General features: G+C 46.0%; 1 protein-coding gene across 3 annotated transcripts in view; it reads right to left on the bottom strand.

The window, feature by feature from the left end:
• TSPAN18 (tetraspanin 18) overlaps positions 1 to 20831 on the bottom strand; it is a 106318-nt gene extending 85487 nt beyond the window's left edge. Inside the window, exons 1-2 of one of the 3 annotated variants that reach the window (XM_032188024.1) lie at positions 20779 to 20831; positions 742 to 806 (exon numbers count right to left, since the gene is read on the bottom strand). The gene's annotated coding sequence lies outside the window, so the exon portion shown is untranslated. Of the gene's footprint in view, positions 1 to 741; positions 807 to 4534; positions 4556 to 19940; positions 20048 to 20778 lie in introns of those variants that run through there. The other 2 variants (XM_032188025.1, XM_032188026.1) reach the window with 2 other exon arrangements.
• Positions 20832 to 22523: the final 1692 nt, after the last annotated feature.

Below are 22523 nucleotides of genomic sequence, written 5' to 3'. Positions count from 1 at the left end.
AAGAACAGACACAGCACGATTTCTTTTTTGCAATACAAAGAGCTTCAGCCAAACCAGTCATCATAAATTCCTTGACTTCAAGAAGTGCTCAGCCTAAGTGGCAGGACAAACCTCTGGCTAATGCACATGTCAGGACCAAGAGGGCTCGAGGCCTCATGCTGACTAAAGTCTCTCATGTTTCAAGGCTGAAACATCCACTGATGTAAGAGGGGTTTTGTTTTTGATTTTTCTTGTTGATTTGTTTTTATCACCAGGCTTGTTCTTCTCCAAGTTATTTATACAACTGATGCAAGCTGAAGTTTCAGATGTTCCCCCTCATCCCTAGCTCTGTTCAGAGGGGTTTAATGGCTCCCTATCTGCTCGTTAGAGGCTAGAACTGCATTAACGCATGCTCTCGGAGTTTTTACAGGTTTAGAAATCACTGAGCTTCACTCGCCCCAGGGCTCTCCCTGAGTGGCTCTGTCTCATTACACAGCGTTGTTCTAAGCATAAACACTCTACACACACAAACACACACAGAAAAGCCATAGAGCAAACCCTCCAACCACTCGTAATACTGAACAAAGCAACAGTTTTAAGATGCTCACAAGACTTCCCTGAACTGCGACACGACTTAAACCAAGGTGCTTGGCTCCTTGGAGAGGGCTGTGGTCTCCTAGAGACAGTGAAAGTTGCATGCTTTTAATTAGCCAGAACAAACTTTCTCTCGTGCTGGGACAGTTCACGCAACTCTCTACTAACCTTCACTGATGGGTGCTGGACTCCTCCGGGTTCCCTCTTTATCCACTTTTTCTTCCCATTAATCTCTGTGGAAGATAAGAAAAAGAAATAGAGCTGAAAGACAAAAGATTAGGATGGCTTATGGTCTCTCAAACCAGAAAACAAACTAAAACAGCACTTTCCCATTAACCTGCCTTCAACAAATTTGTGCTTTAGGGGATTTGTAAGCCACTGCATAGATCTGAATTCCAATTGACTCGTGTTTCTGACACTTTCATACTCTTTGAAAACAATGGGGACAGAGGTATTAGCAACAATAAATTAAGTCGGTGTCTTTCAAATCTTAATCAAGTCGTCACGTGGGCTTCTAACCCTTGGGAAGGAAAAACTTCAGTGCATTTCTCAACATCACATCCAATGACAACACAGTGACAGAGCAAACTTAAGAAACCTCAGAAGAATTGTCCTGCTTTATGTGATGTTTTAAAGATTATCTGTTTTAAGGGGATTTTTTCATAGCAGGTTCTGAATAAGGCAGCAATGAGAGGAAAGGCAACCTTAGCAAGGAGGACCAACACAAAGCAGCAGAAAAAAAAAATTAAATCCATCAGGGTAGGGGTTGAATTAGTAGACTTGAGGGAAAAAAAACACAAACTGGTAGTGGATTCAGGTCTTGATAAAGGCACCTCATCATCACCTCTGCAGATAAGTCATTTTCATTTTGATAATAAAGATATTGAGTTGTATCGGCATGTCAGGATGAGCTTTCCACACAAATCTAGTCAATGTCTCTTCTCCCTCCAGCCTCAATAGCCCAGTTAGATGCCTTGATTGATGGTGCCATACATCATCACACTACAGAGATCTTTGACACCCTCTGCAAAGGGGACATGACCACAGTACAGACAGTTGGTTTAAAATAGAGGAAAAGCAGGGAGAGTAAATATGCACATCACATTTTCAGGCTACCACTAGCAGTGATGCAGATGGAAGAACGCTTTGCTCTTGATGTTTAGGCAGAACCAGTCAAAACTACCATCCAAGAGAAGGCTGGAAGCAAGCAATCAAAAGCAGGTATGTAGGTAAACCTTACCCCTCCATCCTGCTTGAGGATGCAGGGCTAAACCTGCAAAAACTCTACCTTAACTAGTAACTACAATTAAAGGTTGATTACCTAGATGACTAAACATCTGATTTTCAGTCCAGACCGGGTACACAGAAAATTGCATTGCAGCCACAGTAAACAGAAGCAAGAATTCACCTGAGAACGTGTTTTCCAATCATGGTCCTTACCCTCAAATTCAGTGATTCATTTTATGACCTGCACAGACTCACCAACTCATTTCTCACGGGTCATCTGTACCACAGCAGCAATCAAACCAGACTGGACTGAACTGACCACATCACACCAAAAGCTCCACAGTTCTGCAGCCTCTTGGGCCTCCTTACCTGAAGGACGTTCAGCACCCTGCCAGGTGGGTGAGGTAGGCTCACACGTCAAACTAGGGAGTGCTGGCTGCCCTACACAGACGTATCTCACTCTGCCTACACAGAGATTTTGGTAGATCAGTTTTCAGAACGCAATTTATACATTTCTAAAACCAATCAGAATCTCTAAGCTTTCACATAAGGGAATGAAAAAAATATTACTGTCAAACACTCAGACCTAGAAGCGTAGGTGAATGTCATATATTAAAGAAATTAAAAGGCTGCATTTGAGACAGGGATAGGAAGTGTATGTACTACTTCGAAAGGCTCTGGTTAAACTCTCTTACTATCAAAATTCAATTTCTTTCAGGTTTTGCAAACAACGGCCTTGAGCTGAATGCTGCCAGCCTGCCTGCAGCCTTTGAGGAGATTAGGTTATTACCAGCCAACTACGAGAAACTTAAATCCAGTATTAATCCTAATTCCCATTTAACCAAATCTTCATTGTGCAGTGAGAGCTGGCTGTGCATGAATTTGCACATGTATTCTGCCATGTGCAATGATCTGTGTCACAAACAACAGATGCTAGACCTCATGTATGTTTAAGGAATACATCCTGACTGTGGTTTCCAGAGAATCCCAGTAAAGGAGAAAGATGGGACCTGGGGAAAAGAATGGGCCAAATGGAAATGATTTCTGGGAGACAATGGGAACAATAGGGCTTACAACAAGCTTCTAGCAGCCAATAATTGGAGAACTCAGCCCTGGCTTGGAAGAAAGCAGTGCATGTAGCCAAATCACAAGGACACAGAAGCATCTGTAATAATGCCGTGGTGCTGCCAGTGTCCATCATCAATACCCAACAGCTCAGACCATAACTGCCAGGACTGCCAAAAGCACTGCCCACTGCTGCTGTGCTCGCCCTCCCAAGATGAGCTCTGGAGGCAGAGGACTGCAGGTTTCCTCGGAGCAAGCCCTGGCTCCCCACTCCTGGTGCCAGCCCTGAGCCCCATCTTGCCAGGCGCTGCTCAGCCACCGACCCATGGGGATGGGGCCAGGCAGAGCTGTGGTCCTCCCGCTGCCCACTGAAGGAAAGGCAGCTCCTGGTCTCCTCAGGTAACGCAGACACAGGCTTGCTACAGAAGTTTTCACTAGCAGCTAGCTCTTCCTACTGCAAGCACACGAGAGGCAAAGTGCCTCTCCAACACCATTTGACTCCAATTCCCTTCCAAAATCCCATTAAAGCAGACAAATTGTGCATGGCTCCAGGCTGCCATGGCTTGCTGAATTGTCCACGGGCAAGACCCCATCACTCAGCACATTCTCGTATTCCTAGAGATAAAGGAATTGAAGGTTAGGACAGACTGCTGCTTGGTCTACTATCAAATGGGACCAAAAGAAAGTTCTCACAGTTATTTGGGAGAGAGTGAGGGGGGTGAAAACCACAACAATAATGTTTCCTGTATTTGAAGCACAAGAATTCACTGGAGATGAAAGGGACCTTCAGAGAAACACGGTGCCAAACACATCTTATTCTCCTGGAAACAATACCTCTTACAGGCAACAGGCCCTCCCTACTGGCAGAGGAGTCAACATCTGCTGGAAAGGCAAACTATTATTATTATTTTTTTAACCAGATAAGGTAATTGCTGGAAACCACTATTTCCGTCAACCCCAAACTCAGCAGACTGCAGCCCCTCAAAATGCTACGAGATTGACGGGCAATATCCATTAGCTGGAGGCACAACTAGACCTCCCTTCTCCTTGCAGCTGGCTATTACCTATTGCTTGGTCACTGGGCCACCCAAGTAAGGCCCCAGTAAAGCCATGGCAGAGTGAAGTAGCAGTAGGCTGTACTCCAACTGAGCTGTGGTAGCTCTCCATGTGCACACTCATCCCCTGAAGCTGATGTCAGGTAATTTAATTTAGCAGTGAGAGAGTACTGCTAAATTGCATTACCTTGCAGTTGCCATGGGCTAAGACCACACATGGACAACCACCACAGCTCATCCAACAGCAGGTAATTTGACCGAGTGCCTGGCTTTTGGAATACTGCAAACTGGTTCAGATCCCCTTTTTGCCAAAGTTCAAGCCAAAATTTGAACCGAAGACTTTCCCTTTCCCAGAAGGTATCCTATCCACCATGCTGGTGCACGTCCTGGGTACTCTTCAATCAGAGTCTGGAGATATGAAGATTCTTGCTGGAAAGAATTCCTGCTGCAATAAATACCAAAATCTCTCAGGGAAGAGTAGCTCCCATATAAATAGCTCCCGCTGCTCCTCTAATGGGAGATCTGGTCTGGGACACTGATCTGTCCAGCCTGAGAAAATGGGAAAGCTTTCTCTGCTTGCTGTCATGGGCTGGATCTCCTGTGACCCTTCTCACCTCAGAAACAGACTGGTTCTTGCAAGCGAGGCCAACAGCTGCAGGCTGGTACAGGATGGTGGTTTTGTTTCTGGCAATCAGCACTTCAGCACCCTTTCTTTCTGCATTCAGTCAGAAGCAAACAGAAGTGGGGCTTTTCAATTATGCGGGCAAGTTAAAAAAAAAAAAGAAATTAAAAAAAAAAAAAAGGAAGAAGCCAGACATTCCCATTCTATTTTACACAAGAATTACTCTCCCAAGGCAACCGTAAATAAAATGAACACCTGCACTGCTTTTCATCAAAGATGGTAACCTTCCAAGAAACACCGTTCCCTTCAAAGACATGACCTCCACAGACCACGACTGCATGCCCCCCTCCCTCTTCAGCCAGCCCAGGATCCTGCTTCTCATGCTCATCCAAAAGCCCAGCTCCAAACAGCAGATTTCTTCAGAAATGGCAAAGGATTTGGGTTTGCATTTGTGTTTAGTATTTAATCTGCAGAGATTAACTGCATACTTAATCACAGAAGTGAGGCTGATACATCACGTACATACATTCCTCCAAGTCCTACTTTTCCCACTGCCAATACTGTCATCTATTAGTATGGAAGAAGGGGTTGTGGTGGGTGGGAGAATGCAGCTCAGGCTCCACTCTCTTCACACACACAAAACTAAATGGAAACTGGAAGGTACTTAGAGAAATTCCGGGCCAGAAAAGCAAGTCACTGCACACTTACTTCTGTCTGCAAAACAACCACAGACACAATAAAAACCATCTCCTTATGCATGCAGTCTTAAATTTTCAACATTAATCAAAATATACTTTGTACAAGGAAGTAAGTAGCTCTAAATTGAAAAACATAATGAGATTTTTCCAGTGATCAGAAACATTTCAGGGGGAATAATTTCTTATTGAAAGGTATTGTTTGCAATACCTAAAGCCACTCACTGAGAAATGTAAGACTCAGGCAGAGATGAGTACACTGAAAACAGCCTTTAGGTACATAGCTTGTAACTGTCCATGCTGGGAAAAACACAAAGGACAAAGATTTTTAAATAAAAATAATAATAAAAAATCTATTCCCTCTCCCAAACACACACACTCAGAATAATCAATTCATTAAAAGCCACACAGGAAATCATGGTCAACACACAGACTGGATTTCACAAACACCCCATTCCTCGCTCACTATGCACCAGCCATGTCTTTATATCACTGAGAACAATCCAAGAAAAAAAGAGTTGTCTCTAAAGCTGATTTCCCCAGTGTCCTACCCAATCTAGCTCAAGATGCCCCAAGCGAAGCAATACCTCACGACACCCTTGTTGAAAGGGAAAGAAGAAGCCTACTCCAATCTCTTACTGCTATCCAGTCCATCTGCCTTGCCTTTGCTTCATCTGGCATCCTCCTGGATCCAGCCCCAAGGCAGATCCTTGCAGCAATCCTTCCCCTACTGCCTGCCCCTGCTCCTGCCCCCAGGTGGTATGTGCTGGCAGCCGTGCTCTTCTGGATTACAGCTGCAAAATGGAAAACACCGATGCTTTGAAGATATGAAATAAACTGGCAGAGAGCTACTATTTAAAAGCAAATACGCCTTAAAAACAAAATAAAATAAAAAAAAAATACGCTGAAAGTTCATTGAAACCTAAAAGTCACAGTCTTAATGGCAAAGATATCCCTGCAGCTCAGTGATTCAGGCTCTCTTGGGGGCTGAAAGTGCCTGCTTAGGCCTGATTAAAAAGATAAGCACAGACAGACCCATTGCTCTAAGATATTTCAGAGACAGCTAAAGCAATGACAGAATCTCATGGGTTTAATAACACTCATAATTTCAGTTATTTATATCGCCAGTTATCCAAGTGTTTACCTGGCTCCAAAAGCATAACATTAACAGAATCTCTGCAGAGTTGAATGAGATATTCCCGACATTTCAAAACCTCAGCCAAAAGCCTAAACAAATGGAACAGAAGTTCCTCGCAGATACAGCTAATATCCCAAGAGGAGGATGCCCGCCGGCCTCCTGGGCAGATTTACCCAGCCCAGCTGCTCTGGGCAGGCGCAGCAGCACAGAGCTGGTGCGAATCCAGGATCTGTGCGCCCCCCTGAGACAAGCCTTGCTGCCCAGAAACAAACACACACAGTCCTCTCAGCTGTAAGCCTGGAGCCTGAGCTTGCCCTCGGTGAAGACAGTGCAGGAAGAAAGCCAGGAGAATTGCGTCTTATTGGTGAAAAACCGGAATGAGCGCACAGAGGACATGCCTCCACTGTTGCAATGGATTTGCAGCCAGGATGACCCACCTGGTCCCAGGACTCAACTGGATGAGTTGTGCTGACAGCAGAGCCGTGCACACCTCTTGCACAACAGATGCATCCCCAGAGCTGTGGGCAAGGTGTGTGTCCCAAAAATGTGTCTGTACTGCCATTTACCGAGCCTCCAGCCTGCTCCCTCAGCCTGTGAAGGAGCTGCAGGAGTCACCCAGCCTGATCCTGTCCTGATGCCAGGAGCATCATTCTTCCTTATCGCTGCAGAAGTTCTGGCTAACAGAGACGAAAAGCCACTTAATACTTAATTTCTGGCTGGACCATCCTTTTGCAGTAAAATAGCACCATTCTTCCTCACTACCACCCCAACTGCTCTCTATACTGAAATGGTTAAAAAAAAGCCCTCAGAACCATTAGCATTTTGATAGCTTTCCGCACATGTATAGCAAAAAGTCTTTAAAATTCATTGCGCTGAGATAATCCTTCAAGTCTAGCATTTCCTCCTCAGCTTGAGGCAACCAACTGGTTTTCTGCCCCTTAATACCTTAATAGAAAGCTCTGAGGAGTTGCCAGGCTAGAAGCCTCAAATACGCTCAAGAAAAGCAGAGTCCCGAAGTTCAAGAGAAGCCATGTAAACTGTCTGGGGTTTCACTAAGAAACTATTACAGGGGAAACATCTTAGGCACTGCAACCCCCGAGATCTCTGCTTCAGTACACAACGTACACACACAGTTTTACTTTCAAAGGGCTGAGCACACACAGCGCCCACTAATTTCAGCTGCCACCAAGGGTACTCAGCATCAAATTAAAACTTTGACCCAGATTCGATACAAGCTCGGGGACTGGAGCTCCTCATCAGGATCAAAGATGATTTTTTTTTTTAAATATTATTACAATTTCAGGAACAAAGCTGTGATGTTGAACTGCACAACTGGCATTAATACTTAGCAACTCCCCATCTGTGCCTGGGAAGTTTCTACAGCAAGTGCCTTTGTAACATCTCCAAAGCTCCACTGCTTTCTCATGGAAGCACCCAGGATCGCCTCGGGGTGAAGAAAGAAGCCATCTCACTACCTCGTGCCTTTGATTAGGATTTCTGCAGTGAAAACAGGTAAATGCTTCAGGACCACAGCACTCCTGAGATGCCACTAAATGGTAGGACTTGAGTTGCTAACGTGTTAAGGACTGTTAGGCCTAATTAGATCCTCTTTGTAAATATTTTTGGGGGGAAACATTCTGAAAACGTAGTCTGCTCAAAGGAGAGCACTTGTTATGAACCTGTGCATGCTTCCAAGAAAGTTAACAGGTCAAAAGTTTGCAGTCAGAAGGCAAGAGAGGCAGTGCTTAGATGTGGAAAAATGAGGCTTGGATCCCAGGGCCATGACCCCCACCAGTCTCCCATGCTCTAATGCTTATCCACAAACCACAAAACGCGCACTGTTTTGGCTGAGATAAGATTCTCCCCTCAGTTCTCCCAAAACTTCAGAAATTCTTTGTTTTTCCTGTGAGAAACACACATACCCCCAAAGACTCATTTACAGGGAGAAGGGCGTTCTATCCAAATTTAGTGAACGCACAATTAATACAGGCAAGAGAAGAGCAACAGCAGAACACTGAGCTGCATGGGACATGCAGCCAAGAGAGCGGTGGAGAAAGCTATTTATTTAGCTGGGAAAACTCTTCCAGTAAGACAGGAAATACTCCCTTCCCATTTTTCAAGCGTGAAATGTCTTTCATAGGAGAAGAATTCGGGTAGGTGCTATTAAGGAAGAAAGCGATTGTGACTCTTTCTAAACAAGGCTTTTCATTCTCTCGTCTGTCACAAGTTTCCTGCAACACCCTCAGCAAGTCATTTCGATTTGACATTACCACTGCCCATTTTACTGATGAAAGAGGACTCTGCCTGGAAGAGGTACCTGAGATACAGCCCATTTGCAACTGGGAGATACTGAAATGCTGTGTATTGCACAGAAACTCAATAAGTAAGTGGTAGAAAATCACTGTGAAACAAAACAGAGAGGCTGCATTTGCCAGGAGGATTCTGAGCAACACTCTGGTGGGCGAGCACATGGATAGCTCAGGTGCCTGCCCAAGCTGCTCACTCGGGAATGCTGCACCATTTCATTAGCTACCAGTCCATCTCTGATTTATTTCCAGGAGTATACACACAATAACACATGCTACTAGCAATGTCAATCTTCTTTCAAATGCATTTACAGCTATTGGAAGGGTGAGAAAATTACCTTATCACAAGTTTCAACAACAGCATCCGATTCACCACCTCCTTGCTAAGCAATAGAGTACCTGGACAAACCCTTGCCTTGCTTCATCACAAATCAGAGTGATGAGGGATCACAGACAGCAGAACAGGAAAGGTGGAGGAAGTGATAAGTCTTGTACATGCAAAGTCACGAAGCTGCAAGACAGTCGAACTGAGGCATTCTTACACTTAATAACGTTCTGTTTAAAAATCAATCTTTGGTCCTACTCCATACCACTGCACTTTATAAAGAATCAAAGATCACAGCTGAAGGTTGCAGCTTCACATTAAAGGACAGTCCACAGGTATAATTTTATAGGATGCTATCAGGAACAGATCCACTACATGGCTTCTTCACTGAAGCCCGCAGTACAGATCCAGCTGCAGGAAGGATTTTGCAAGGCAGCCCCACTGAACAGTTTGGGCATGCAGCCCTGGTCTGGATTTTGGCTAACCCTCCCCAGCGCTGTCCTAGTGCAATCTGTACTTAGCTCAGTAGGATGAATTTGCAACCCAGCTCCAGAATACATCTTTGAGACACGCATCCAAGTTCTCAACTTAATGAAACTATTTTCTCACTAACTTGATTTTTTTTTCAGTTCTTCATCCCTGATTAAGAAGAAAAAAAGAAGTGTGAAGTCTTAGATCAATAGCTTGCTTTTCTCATTAATTTAAGTATACTGTATACTTGACTAATGTGCAGAATACAGACATGCAGTGGGTGCAAAGAAGTCTGGTCATTCACTGATTAGAAGATGCAAACTGACTTTAGAGGGTAAGTGGTCTAATCCTTAAAAAGGTCTCACATCATCCCCAGCTCCAGTGATCATTAACAGCACAGTCTAAGCCTCTGAAGAAAAACAGCAGCTTATCGTCATCCGCCTGGGGACCTAGGGAACCTTAACAATGAGCTTCTTAAAGGCTTCTTTAGAGGTTTTTTTCCAATGATTGTAACCAGAAGAAGAGGCAGAGATCTGCTGATGTTTCAGGCAAAGACAGAAGTCTCAGACTTGATTAATTTAAGAAAAATATTTTCTTATTTTCTTAAGATAATTGTCACCTAATATTTGAGAAGTATTGCCTGTCTATCACCAAAAACACATGAGCAAGGCTTAGAGGTTTTTTATTTGTTCCTATAAACACTCTGCACCTGGGGCCTGCACCTCTGCATCGTCACACACAGGTTGGAGTTTCATCTCGCACCCAGGACTGCTCTGACATTATGGGGGTCCCAGAGCCAAGATGTGGGTTCTAGACCTACCTGCTGAAGCCAGCAGAGCTGTATGGACATCCTGGTTCTGGATGTCACCTTCTGGGGCCTTCTGCTGCCCCGTGATTCTGTGTGGTACAAACACACCTTGCACCTCCTACTTCAACTCGACGGAGAAGGAGGAGGTAAACCAAGGAGGCAAGCTCAGACTCTTCATCTACCACAATACGAACAAAAGTCTTCTTTAAACAGGTTAGCAGAGACCACGTGAGGATGCATTTGGTTTCCGGAAACAGCCATTATTTAAACCTCAATTACACAGCAACAGCCTGGAACATTTTGCCTCTAAAAGGGAGTGTTTCTCCTTTGCCTATGCAATGTTGGAGCTCCAACCAGCAGCTTAGCCCTCCACCCACGTCCCACCTTTTCTTTTTTGAAAGATGGAAAAAGAAAGAATACCAAGAGAAGGCAAAGTGGGATTCTCATACAGTCAGAGCTGGAGTGACCACCTCAGTTCTGCAACTTCACCTTTTACCATAGAGGAAGCCCCAAGAAGCTGCCTTCTGCAGCCAAGCATCACATCGGCGTTCAGGTGCCTGAGCTGCTCTCAACAACCACATCCGGAGCCTTCTGCAGACAACAACCACAGAGATCAAATCTCCCGGTTAAGCACACACCTAGCTTTCTGGAGACCTCAACACGGCTTTCTTTTCACTCTGAGGAGAATTAAGAATGTACGAAGAGAGGACCACTTTCCTCTCCCCTCCATAACATAGGAGAAGGGAAGAAACTGGAAGAAAGAGGCCTCTTACTGAAACCATGTGCTACCCCTCCTTTGCTGAGCTCACTGCAATCAAACCAGCAGGAGAGTGTTTCATCCTGTTCCAAGAAGCTCCTCTCCTGCCCTAAGCGTTATTTTTTCATACCCTGCCCAACAACAATGGCACAGGCACAAACACATCAGCCGTGTTCAGCTATATTTTCCTTGGCTGCTTCAGGTCATTTTCTAACAGCACTCCTCGGAGAGGGCAGGGGATTAGGAGCATTTTCATCCTATAACCAGACTCTCACTTGTATAGCCTTGACCCTGCCAAAATATACCAGAAGTGCTTTAGGGACAGTCACTCTTCTCCTCTCCTGACTGATGTGCTGATTATTTTTTAAGGTCTCCAGAGATTTTTCTCTCCACCCTGCAAAGATAACATCCAGGGGAGCCACAAACCTGCAGAACCAGGGAAGAAAGACAGCAAGGCCACAGAGAAACACAAGGACATGTAGGCAGCAATCTATTTTCTCACCCCAGCACATTTTTTTGGGGAGGCAGGAGATTTTAAGATTTTTTTTTTTTTTTTTTTTTATTTCCCATGGGTATTAAGCTATGGAAACCACCTTGGAATTCATCATGCAAAAACCCATGTGCACGAGAACACCAGTCTTGTGGTTAGGACATACATATCTGGCATGTAAGAAACCTGCTTTCAGGACCCTGTTTTGGATCTGTGACAGCATAGGTGAAAAACCAAAACCACTTGCCTCCCAGCCAGCATCTGTGTTTTGACTAAGAAATTCTATTCCAAACCCTAGAAATTCACCTAAGGAGAACTGAGTGGAGACCAGCCCTTTCCCACAAAGCAGTATTGGTTTCAATAAATCAGCATTTTCTGCATGCAAATAGTCTCCTTGAAAAACTCCCAGCCAGTCCTAACCTTAAGAAGTACCTTGTGTGGTTTCTGCTGAAGACATCAGCCGGGAAGCAACCCACCCCACTGAGGTTCTGGCTCGGCACAGCTCGCCTTCCCTAAGCAGGGGCACTCCAACACCACGCCAGGAAACAAATAAGGCTTCCTGAAGCTTGCCCTGATGCTTCAGGATTCTCTCGTCTTCTAGCTGTATTGTTTAACAGAGGAAAGGAGGTGTGGTGGGAAAGCCTCATGCACTTCGTTCCTGTTTACTTTACTTGTTCCCTTGTCTGTGTGATCTGAGACAGTAAAAATGCTGCTGATGTCCAAAAGTGTGTGTGTGTGTGTGTGTGTGTGTGTGTGTGTGTGTCTACATACACATGGTGAAAGCTTTGGAGCCTGGCCTGGACGTTACGTGGACAACTCTGTGCACGGGGGCAGGCAGCAGCTTTCTCCTCTGTAGCTCTAGGGAGAGGTTAACCTGATTGAGAGGGAATTAAAAGAAAACACCCAGTAATGACACAGTTTGTCTTGCTGTTTTGAGATGCTTCCTCTGAGCTCACTTGAAAGCATCTCCAAAAGTACAGCTTTCTTAAAATAAATTCTCCAGAAAGAACACTTTTCCTCTTCTAAAGGCAGGATTTTACGTGCAATACAGGATTATCCTATATAGGTCACTGACACTCTGCGGAAACCTATGTAAGAAGGACTATTTAGTGTGGGAATAGAACTATTTATCTACGTTTTTTGGCTTCTCTTCCTTTATTGCTAAGAATATTTCAACTGAAACAACATCTTTGTGCCTTTGAGGCTATCTGCTCCCACTGCCACTTCCCCACCTGGAGCTATAATCCTACGTTTGTCACAGACCCAGCCACTGTGGCAGAAGTTATTACGGTTACAGTCTGCAGATTATAGCAACTTTTAATAGGGGATAAGCAGCAGGAAAAGGTGAGCTTAAGCATTAAAGAACCTGCCAGTTCAAAGAACTCTATTATTAATATTTATTATTTTTAAGCATTCATTGAGTGCTGTAGAAGATAAAAGAATGAGCTGAATGCAAGAACCAAGGACCCAAGTTGATATAAGACAAGACAACGGGAGAGCAAAAGGAATGAGCATATCATCTGGGGAGGAAGAGAGCCAAGGAAGAGGCAGCAACAGCAAGGAGAAAAGCCACACCTTTTGTCAACAAGATGTTCCTAATAGTAAGGAGTCTGAAGAGAATTAAAGAATTCCTCAATGTCTAATCAGAACTGTTCCCCATAGGGGATTTTCTGCGCGCTGTTACATGGCACTGGCATATCTTTAAAGAATGGAGCTTTGATCATAAAAAGCAAGCTGAGGTGGGGGGGACGGGAAAAACAACAAAAGGAAACGCAACTGCATCACCCTATGGTGTAAGGGCGAAATCCAGCCCCAGACAGATCTCCACAGAGCTCCATGTAAAACCATTCAGACTTTGTTTAAAAGGCTAGAATGAGGCACCCTTCTCTCTCACGTCCTCCATCCTAGGTAAATTCTTCTTCCAGCCCACAAACCCTTGGCTCCTGTTGCTCCAGAGGGACGACAAGCTGCTACTTCTCTTTCCTAAGGAGGCAAGCTTGTGGCTGACACCACTTTAAACCTTCACGGTTTCAAACTGCAAGCCATGAGGCTTCTCAACTCCAACGCACATCGCCAAGATTAGCTAACAGGAGCATGCATCACACCCACATGCTGAGGCAACCGTCTACATCTTCACAGCTGGCCAAACAGATGCTCAGAAAAGCAAAGCAAGTTGCCCACATAGGAAGAGGCTTTATCTACACATCAGGCTGATGCTGGTGGTGCTGGTATTTGTACTTCCCAGTTCTGAGCACCAAAATCATTGAGAGGACTTGAGAGTCCCACTCGCTGCCCAATGCCCTCTGCTCCCTGAGGCTACTGCAGTGCTTCATAGCTGCTCCCTGCAGAAATACCAAGAAAAATCCACTACAAACTGAGGCTTGGAAGTACCTGTAGTGGCATTAACAAAGAAAATTAATGTTTGTAAACTCAACTGATTCTTCTCCTGCCAAGCCTTCCCCAGCGCAGTATCAAAATATGAACACACAAAATGCAAAGCACGAAACCTTCTGTTCCTTTCAGCACAGCGAGAGAAAAAAAGAAAAAATAGCAACCTTCATCCATCCACCTTTGGGAAGCCTGTTTCTTCTTAATCTCATCAGACTTGCTAATGACTGATGTGACCCATCAAACATTTAAAATAAGAGGTTTTGTTTTTGTTTTGTTTTTGGTAACCTGGCAAAGCACCATGCTGAGCTCAAATCCTAATCTGTTTGGAAGGTCTTTTTCCAGGCCTGCCGACCCAGTCACGCATCACATCAGCAAGCTGGGTCTCAGGCGGCTGAAGGAAAACAGAGGTCAAAGATCTATCGATCCTTCCAGCCTCACGCCTTGAGCATTTGCAGAAGTAACTCCCAGCATTTCCTGCATCTCATTCTGGAAAACAGTGTGGTGCAGCTCCAGAAGATGCTTGTCACATGTCTGTGCTTCAGCCATGTTCCCATAGGAAGCAAAAGCTTTGTTGATCAACACAAGATAAGCGCCTCGTTTCAGGCGGCTCTGAGAATCCCCCTTGACATTAACAGGAACAAGAACCCAGCAGTTCAAAAATACATCACATCCCAATCCAGCCCTCTTAAGAGCTTTTTGGGACATTCAGTCCTTCATTCTCCATTATTTCTAATGCATGTCTGTTCTAGATGCCACCTGAGTTTCCGTATTGCTCTCCCATTTACCCTGGCAGCGGGCTTTTGCAAGTTTGGCTGAAAGGCACCCGCAGGTCCCAGAGACTTCCATGAGAAACAGGTTCTCAGCAGGTCTGAGAAACCAGCCCAGGCCAGGCGTAACAGCTCCGTGCACAAGAAGATCTGGTTCTCTTCACTCCCCAAGAAAACGAGATGTGCCATCAAGCGAGCCAAGAACAAATCCTATCGCTGCTTTCCCAGCATACCGCGTTCCAGTTCAGTGCCCTGCGAGGGCCATGTCTCACGAACAGGCAAGCTGCCAGTCAGCTCATTTAGTCCATTTTTTTTTCCCTGAAGAAGCGTAGACACCATCATTTGGTGCAATCTTTATTACTCTGAACTCCCTCCTCGTGGACCGTCTTACACTGCGCTTTTCATAAAGAGTAAATATAGTAACTGTTTCCACAATAATGTTAAAAATACCCGAACAGATTAAATTCAACAGATAAAATGGGGCCATAAATACGTACGTCTAGCAACATGACCAAAATCACCCTTCTTCAAACTGGGCATCGGGCCATGAAAAAAAGCTGTTAGCATTACAATTTCATTGCTTAGCCTTCTGAGAAGTGCAGAGCTGGAGAAAGGCTCGGCATGGGAATAATGCACAACACACACAACCCGAGTGGCCACCGCTCCCAAGCCCCTGTGGGGCTGTGCCACTGAACCACAGAGAACAAGTGGCCATATGGTCCCACACCCCGACCCGCTCAGCTGTTCCGCTGGCTTTCCAGACATCTGGAATGGCATAAAATTCATTTAAAGCTGTTTATGACTCAAGTGAGAAGTTTGAAGGGATATAAGAGTTATTATTATCTCTGCTATGCTACACGACTTTTCACATTAGCAGCTTGGTTCGGTTCCACTTCCCCAGGATCAACGAGATGCTTCTTCCACCGCTTCCCAAAGACTAACCTGGACAAACCCCAGACCACATCAGGCACCATGCAGATACCCTCAGAAGTCCTGACCCAGCTGTATGCCAGCTAAATGAGAGAGAGAGAAGGGCAGGAACAGAGCTTAACTAACTAAACACTCAATCAACAGCTGAGCAGAGGAAATCCGGACCTATGCCCTGACTCACGAGATCATGCAGCCCCTTTTCAATGGCCATAAAGGCCAGTAATACGAAGTACATGGACAGAAGTTTTACTACTGCATCTCATCCAAAGCATCTTCTGTTTCTTCCTCAAGTGATACACTGGTCTAAGAAAACTGAACTTCATTTGGGCTCAAGATCAGATATTTCCACAGTGACCTTTCAATTTATTTATCAAGTAGCTGCATGCTTCCATTTTAGACCAAGTTTCTGGAGTAAATATGTATCAAAGCAAACATCCTGACAGCAAAAAACAAACAAATGACACAAATATGGTAAGAACCTCTAGGGATGTTCTAATTGTAGTATCTGTGTAGTCCCTCCAAGAAGGATTACAAGGGATCCCGTGCAGAAATAGAACCCGTACTAAAAACCTGTGGTGGTCAAAAACCCACTTCTGTCTTCTCTGAGGACAGCTACAACTTTTTTTTTTTTTTTTTTTTTTTAAACTGAAGCTGGTGAGGGAAAAAAATATACCACAGAAATACCCTCAATTGTCATGTAACATCCACTGCATCTTGTAAGTCTGGTCTCAGTCCAGCAAACACAAAGCATCCACATAAGCAGAAGGTAGCAGAGGTACAGAAGCAAATCCCATATGGGGTCAATTTGTAAGAGTAAAACATCTTTAAATCATTTGTTTCTTTAAGAATTATCTGTGCAAAAAAAATTATAAATAAAAACATGCTGACAAACTGTTTTAGCGGCTGGTGTGGTTAACAAAAATAAGATTAACACAATGCCTTCCTGTGGCCATTTTCAGTCTCAGCACCTTGTACTACACCAGCCCATGGCAGATCTTTACCAATGGAGAAGGGGTAAGTTAGGTCCAAGGTGAGAGGTGGAGGCCAAAAAAAAAAAAAACAAACAAAAAACCAACAACCCATCAAGTATTCAACAGGTGATGAATCCATTTGAATCCTCTGCCAGGAACTAAGGGATAGGGTCGTTCATTCACCATTTTGGAAACTCAGGACTCCATGGTGATGAGAAAGCAAGACAGGTTGGTGTAGGGAAGGAACAGACACAAGGGATGCTGAACGGCACAGTCCAAGCAGCCGTAGGACCAAAAGCAACCTTCGGAAAGCACCAGTCTGGACATCTGGAACATACCCTCTTATGAAACACGATTAAATTCCAGCAATCTTCCGAGTGCTGAGAGGTGGTAGGAGAGGAGGGAATGGACAACACAAAATATTCAAGGAAGTTTTAGAGGGAGTAAGCATCATAAGAAACAATACCATTGTTTGGACTCATTTTTCTGTACAAACTTCTTCCTCCTCCTTCCTTTGATATTTAGAATTAAGATTAGAAATAATTTCCAAGTTAAAAAAAATAAAAGAAAAAGAACTTATGAAATAGCTTAGAAGGGAATAAGCAATTTCAGATCCTAACTAGCTCACTTCTATGCATTTTGGGGTACAGATACATGGGCTGTGCCCTCTCATGCAAATACATTACTTGGTTTTGAGCTACTATTTTGAAGTCACAACTACAGACCTCAGCTTCCCAGCACTCACTGTACTATTCTGATTTTTTTTAATAGGAAAAAAAAAAAAAAAAAAAAGATCCAAAATCTTTCTCTCTGATTTTACTGATGAGAGCTTAAGTTTAAGTTGGGGGGAGGATCAACATAAACTTTAGCCAGAGAGACTCTTAAAAAAGCAAAAGTAGCCTTTATCTTGCAACAAAACCCACAAACAAGGGCTGCTTCAGCAGCCTCAGAGGATCAGCAAGAAGTATAGATATTCATCTCATTTAATTATAGCTCCCAGACAGACCTTGGACCTACAAACACCTCATGCAATGACTCATCTTCAAGATGTCAAGAACTATGCACTACCTCACAACACTCTTCGAATACAACTTCGACCACCATCTGTTTATTTAGATACTTAAAGCCTCAATTTTGTAGCATCTGAGCTTCTCGTTTCAAGTCCTTCCTGAGCTAAGACCCACGGCCCCATAAATTCAGTAGCTTCTGTTTCCAGGGCAGTTGTGTCTGTTTTCCTGCAGCCTGGTGAGAACAGACAGGACTAGAGATAATTAAATAAAAACACAGGAACTGCATTATTTATTTTAAAGGAAAACGTGTCTTCTAGGAAGAAAGTCCTTTATTTGGGCAAATCTGTAAGCTGTTTATCAGCTTAAACTCATTATCTGCCCATATGGTCTTAGCACTGTGGTTTAAAAAAAAAAAAAAAATGGGCATGCACTAGCTGATGAAATGTCATCTGCCCTTATGCCAGAAACTAGTATTTTTGCATTGACGTCAAATTAGGATCCTTGCCACTAGTGAAGGGCTACCATAAGGATAGTCATAATATTTTAATTAAGAAGGGATCTTACAGAAGGCAGCAGGAAAGGCAGGGGGAAGGCAAGAAAACCCATTCACACAAAAAAAAAAAAAAAAAAAAAAAAAAAAAAAAAGTCATTTAATTCACTTTTTGCCTCCTCTGCTCTAGTTCTTTTTGTTTGGGGAGGTGGGGTGGGAAAGAGAGAGCTAATTTAATTAAAAAGAAAAAAAAAAAAAAAAAGAAAGCAAAAAAAGGCAAGAGAATGAGAAGCTAGAGCCAATAAACACACATCAAAGCATGAAATGGCTCTGCTTCAACTGCCTACAGTATTCAACCTGGGATAGATTAAGGGAAGATAAAAGGTGCTAGGAGAGAAAATGCTGCCCCTACAGCACACGGAGCACCAACACCCCAGCCAGCTCCGTCACACTGAAAACAGTGAGCACAGGAGACAGACCCAGCCCGCAGAGACCCACACCAGCCGGCCACCGCCTGCTATCGGGGACCAGCCCCGGGCAGCCAGGTGGCCTGAAGCCTTTCCCCTGTCCCACCGAGCAGGAGCTGGGGTTACAATTCTGGGGGTCACCACCGGCCACCCAGGGTCTCTGGCACAGGACGTCGGACCTGGCCGACTGACCTGTCACCCTGCTGATGCCAGGAGAGGAACAAACCGAAGTCGTGGTAACAGATGCTAGCTGTGTTTTTCTGAACCGCAGGGCTATTCCTGGTTACGGATCCTGTTTCTGCCTTTTCAAACAGACCTGCAAGGCTGCGTGTATGAAATTATTTGAATTAAACAACGCACAGACAACTTGGCAGAAGAATTGAGGATAGCTCAGCATTTTCATACGCACACAACGATTCCCGTTTCCCTTTTGCCCAGCCCCACCCTGAGAAGTATAATACACGCTACAGCAGCCAAAAGTGAGATCACACCGGGATAGTCATTCGTTGCCATCAGCTGAGGAGAGGACGCAACAACCCCGATCCCACTCCTCTTGCAGGGAGAAAAAACAGAAGGAAACACCGCTCTGCCTCCCTCGGCTTCCACTGGGGGGACGTGCAGTTGCTGGGCTCCACTCTTAACTTTTTTAGGCGAGCCTGGAAACGCAAGCCTGGTGCTCTTCCCAGCATGCCATATCCTTACGCCCCAGAGAAAATAAAGGGATTTCCCCATGATTTACAAAGGAAACATTGCATACTTGCCTTACGAACCAACGCAGCAGCTGCGCGGGGCTGCCACGGCACTGCACAGCCCTCGCTTGGGATCACCCCCAAGGCTGGGGGCTCCCAGCTGGGGCCCCCCAGCCCACCCCAGGGTTTGGTCCCACCCTGCCCCAGCACAGAGCTGTTCTGCAGGCTGATGTTTTCTCCCTTTGCTCCTCGAGAGACAACCACCCGCTCACCTGCACCTCTCCTGGGCTGGGACACAGTTCCCCAGCTAAGCGCTGTGTGGGAAGGGCTGCTCTGAGGGAAGCGCGGGACAGTCAGAAATTGTATCCCCATTTCGCTGGCAAGTCTGGGCTGTCTCAGAAAAGTTAAAGATCCTCTTTCCCCTCTTCTCATCCCCCTCCACTTAAATTCATGGCAACTGCACTGCACAGTTCTTTAGCTAACGCCAACAAAAGCAGCGCTGCGGCCACAACAAATACAGAAATATTAACTGCCTTCCAGGGAGGGTCAGCCGCTTGAATCATCTGACCGTACTACACAAATACTTCAGAAAAAGCAGACAACAGAGAAGCATATACACCATCCTACACAGCCAAAAATTGAAAAAATCTCTCTCCTCCCCCCCCCCTCCATTATGAAAAAGAAAGCACACACCTATGTCTTCCAGCGACGTTCCTATCATTTGCTTTCAGCCTGCTCACTTTTGAGACCCAGCGACTGCTGCTCCCTACGAACGCACCAAGCACCACAACGCTCATTTCACTGGCAGAGCCCACGAGGCACTTGAACGCATCTCGCTAAGACAACTCTAGAATAAAGGCGCTCACTTTTACCCACTGGTAAAAACGCAGGGCGAGCCCATGCTCACGACCTGAGAACACCCAGGCAGGCGCGCAGCCATCTCCAGCACGCTCCTGTCCAACCAGCTCTGGTAGCCACTGGCTATTCAATGAAATACGTGCCTGGAGCCTATTAATTGCCTTCGCATTTTCTGTTATTACAGAAACACAGGCAGCAAGCACGCAGGGCTCGCTAATAGCCGAGAGCAGCATTGGGGAGAAATAAATTACGCTTAACCAAAGAGACCTCACAGAAAACCACCCAAACGCAATGCAAACGCTGCCTGCTCTGAGCGAGCAATACCTAACCGCAGAAGTTTAGGTTCCTACAAACCCGGCTCCTACAAACCCCCGTTCCTGGGCAGCACCGAGCCGGGCAGGCAGGGCTGCGGGTGAGCAAAGCAAAGCTCACCGGGCCGGGCACAAGTGGGAATTGCGGGTAACTCCCCCCTTTCCTCCTGCTCCATCCCAACCCCGGGGGCTGCAGCACCCCGACCCCAGCCCTACAGCGGGGCGCGCAGCGCTCCCTCCCGGCACCGGGAGCGGGGACGAGAAACCGAGGGATCTCTGCGGACAGCAGCTGGGGGGCTCGGCTGGGTCCCGGTGCCGAGTCCCGCAGCCCCTCTACAGCAGCCCCAGCCCCAGCCCCTTACCTCCCGGCGGCTCCAGCTGCCGTGTTCGCCCCGTGCCCGGCCGCCGCCGAGCGCCGGAGCCGCCAGCGGAGCTGCTCCGCCTCCGGCCGTGCCCCCCGCTCCGCCCCCGGCACGGCCCCACCGCCCACAGCGCCCGGACCCGGCCGTCGGGGAGCCCCGGGGGTCGGCAGCACCGAGGGTCGGCAGCCCCAGGGCTTGTGACCCGGGGACAGCCGGGGGTGAGCCCGCCGAGCGGCTCCGGTGAGATGCTGCACGGCAGAGATGCTGCGGGTGGCTAGAAGGGGGCATCTCCGGCCCCTGCACGCAGCCTGAGTGCACGCAGGGGTTGGATGCGACGAACCGAGGGTTTTTTCCAACGTACCTGGTTCTGTGATTCGCTGATAACCCCGCTGTGCCCCAGGGAAGCGATGCTACACGGGCCCTGCTGCTCACAGAGGTGCTTGCTGCCTTGGTGGTAAGGAAAAAGTGTGCAGAAGTAGCACTTGCTCTCAGTAACAGCACCTCGGGAGCAAGGAGTTAGTAAAGTGGATGTGGCACTTTTGTTACCTGTGTGATAACAGGTAACAATGCAAGGGGCAGCCCCTGTGAGATGTCCCATGCAGACAGGTCCTGCTGCAGCCAAGAAGCCCTGTTCACACTGCCCTACAAGACAAGGGGATGTGGATCTGGATCCTCCCAGCTTGTTGGAAGAACAGGAGGCAACACACATGCCTAGCAGTGCAGTGCAAAGGAAAAAAAGACGTGCCAGCATCTCCATGTATCTGCTAATGCCTCCTCTATCTGGTAATGAACAGATACAGGGCTCCCCAGGTGCAAATATTGGCATTGGCTTTCTTTTTTTCCTCTTGTGATAGAAAAATAGGGAGATACGCACAGAAGCTAACACTTACGGCCCCAAATCCATTTCTCTGTAATAGCAAAACTAGATTGCACAACCAGATCATATTTGTAACATATGTTTTGTTACAGTCTATTGCTTAAGACAGGCAATCATTTTCAGGTCTGATATTTTCTTATAATGCTTGGGCCCGTGTTTTTCCATTGCTGTTTCACTGTTCATTTATTTGTGTCACAGCATGAGCCTACCTCTCCTTGCTCTTTGTGGCTGAGTAGGGGATTTCCATTTCTTTATTAGGCACAGTTTGACACGAGGTAATAGCCTTGTTCCTCATTTGATTCCTTTGCAAAGGACTCGGAGTGCTATTTTCCAGGAGGCTGGCTTGTCATACTCCTCGAGCAGCAGATTGTGGTAGTTCTTTCAGGCCACGGTGACATTTGTGCCCAGCAGACCTGTCACGCTGCACCCCCCCCGACATGGTGCCTGCACCCCATATTCAGCCCCGTTCTGCCCCAGGCCTGTGCCAGGACCCCACAATTTTGCTATATATACGGTGAATAAGCTGTGAAAATGTGGGATTGCATGCAGAGGGCTTCTAGGAAACCGAGTGGTCTTGCCGTGCCCCAGACACCCCAGTTTTAAACAGCTCCACATCCCATAGAAAACTTCCCCTCCTCCTCACGGGCACCCTTGCATTTTCCCAACAGCTGCCCCCCCCCAGCTCCAGTGACATCACTGTTCTGAAACTATTCTGGAAAAATGTACAGGGTGATGTATTGAGACTTTTACATGTTTTCTGTTTTCCACCCTGATTCCATGAAACTGTTTTGTAAATGAACAGAAGGGAGCTATATGTGACCCCAGCTTCCCAAGCTTCCACGAGCTCGCGTAGACACAATAGTCCTCT

Source organism: Aythya fuligula, chromosome 5 (genome assembly GCF_009819795.1).
Source record: "Aythya fuligula isolate bAytFul2 chromosome 5, bAytFul2.pri, whole genome shotgun sequence".
Taxonomy (NCBI): Eukaryota; Metazoa; Chordata; class Aves; order Anseriformes; family Anatidae; genus Aythya; species Aythya fuligula.
The sequence above is the reverse complement of the archived record's forward strand: the minus strand, read 5'-3'. Positions and strand labels throughout refer to the sequence as shown.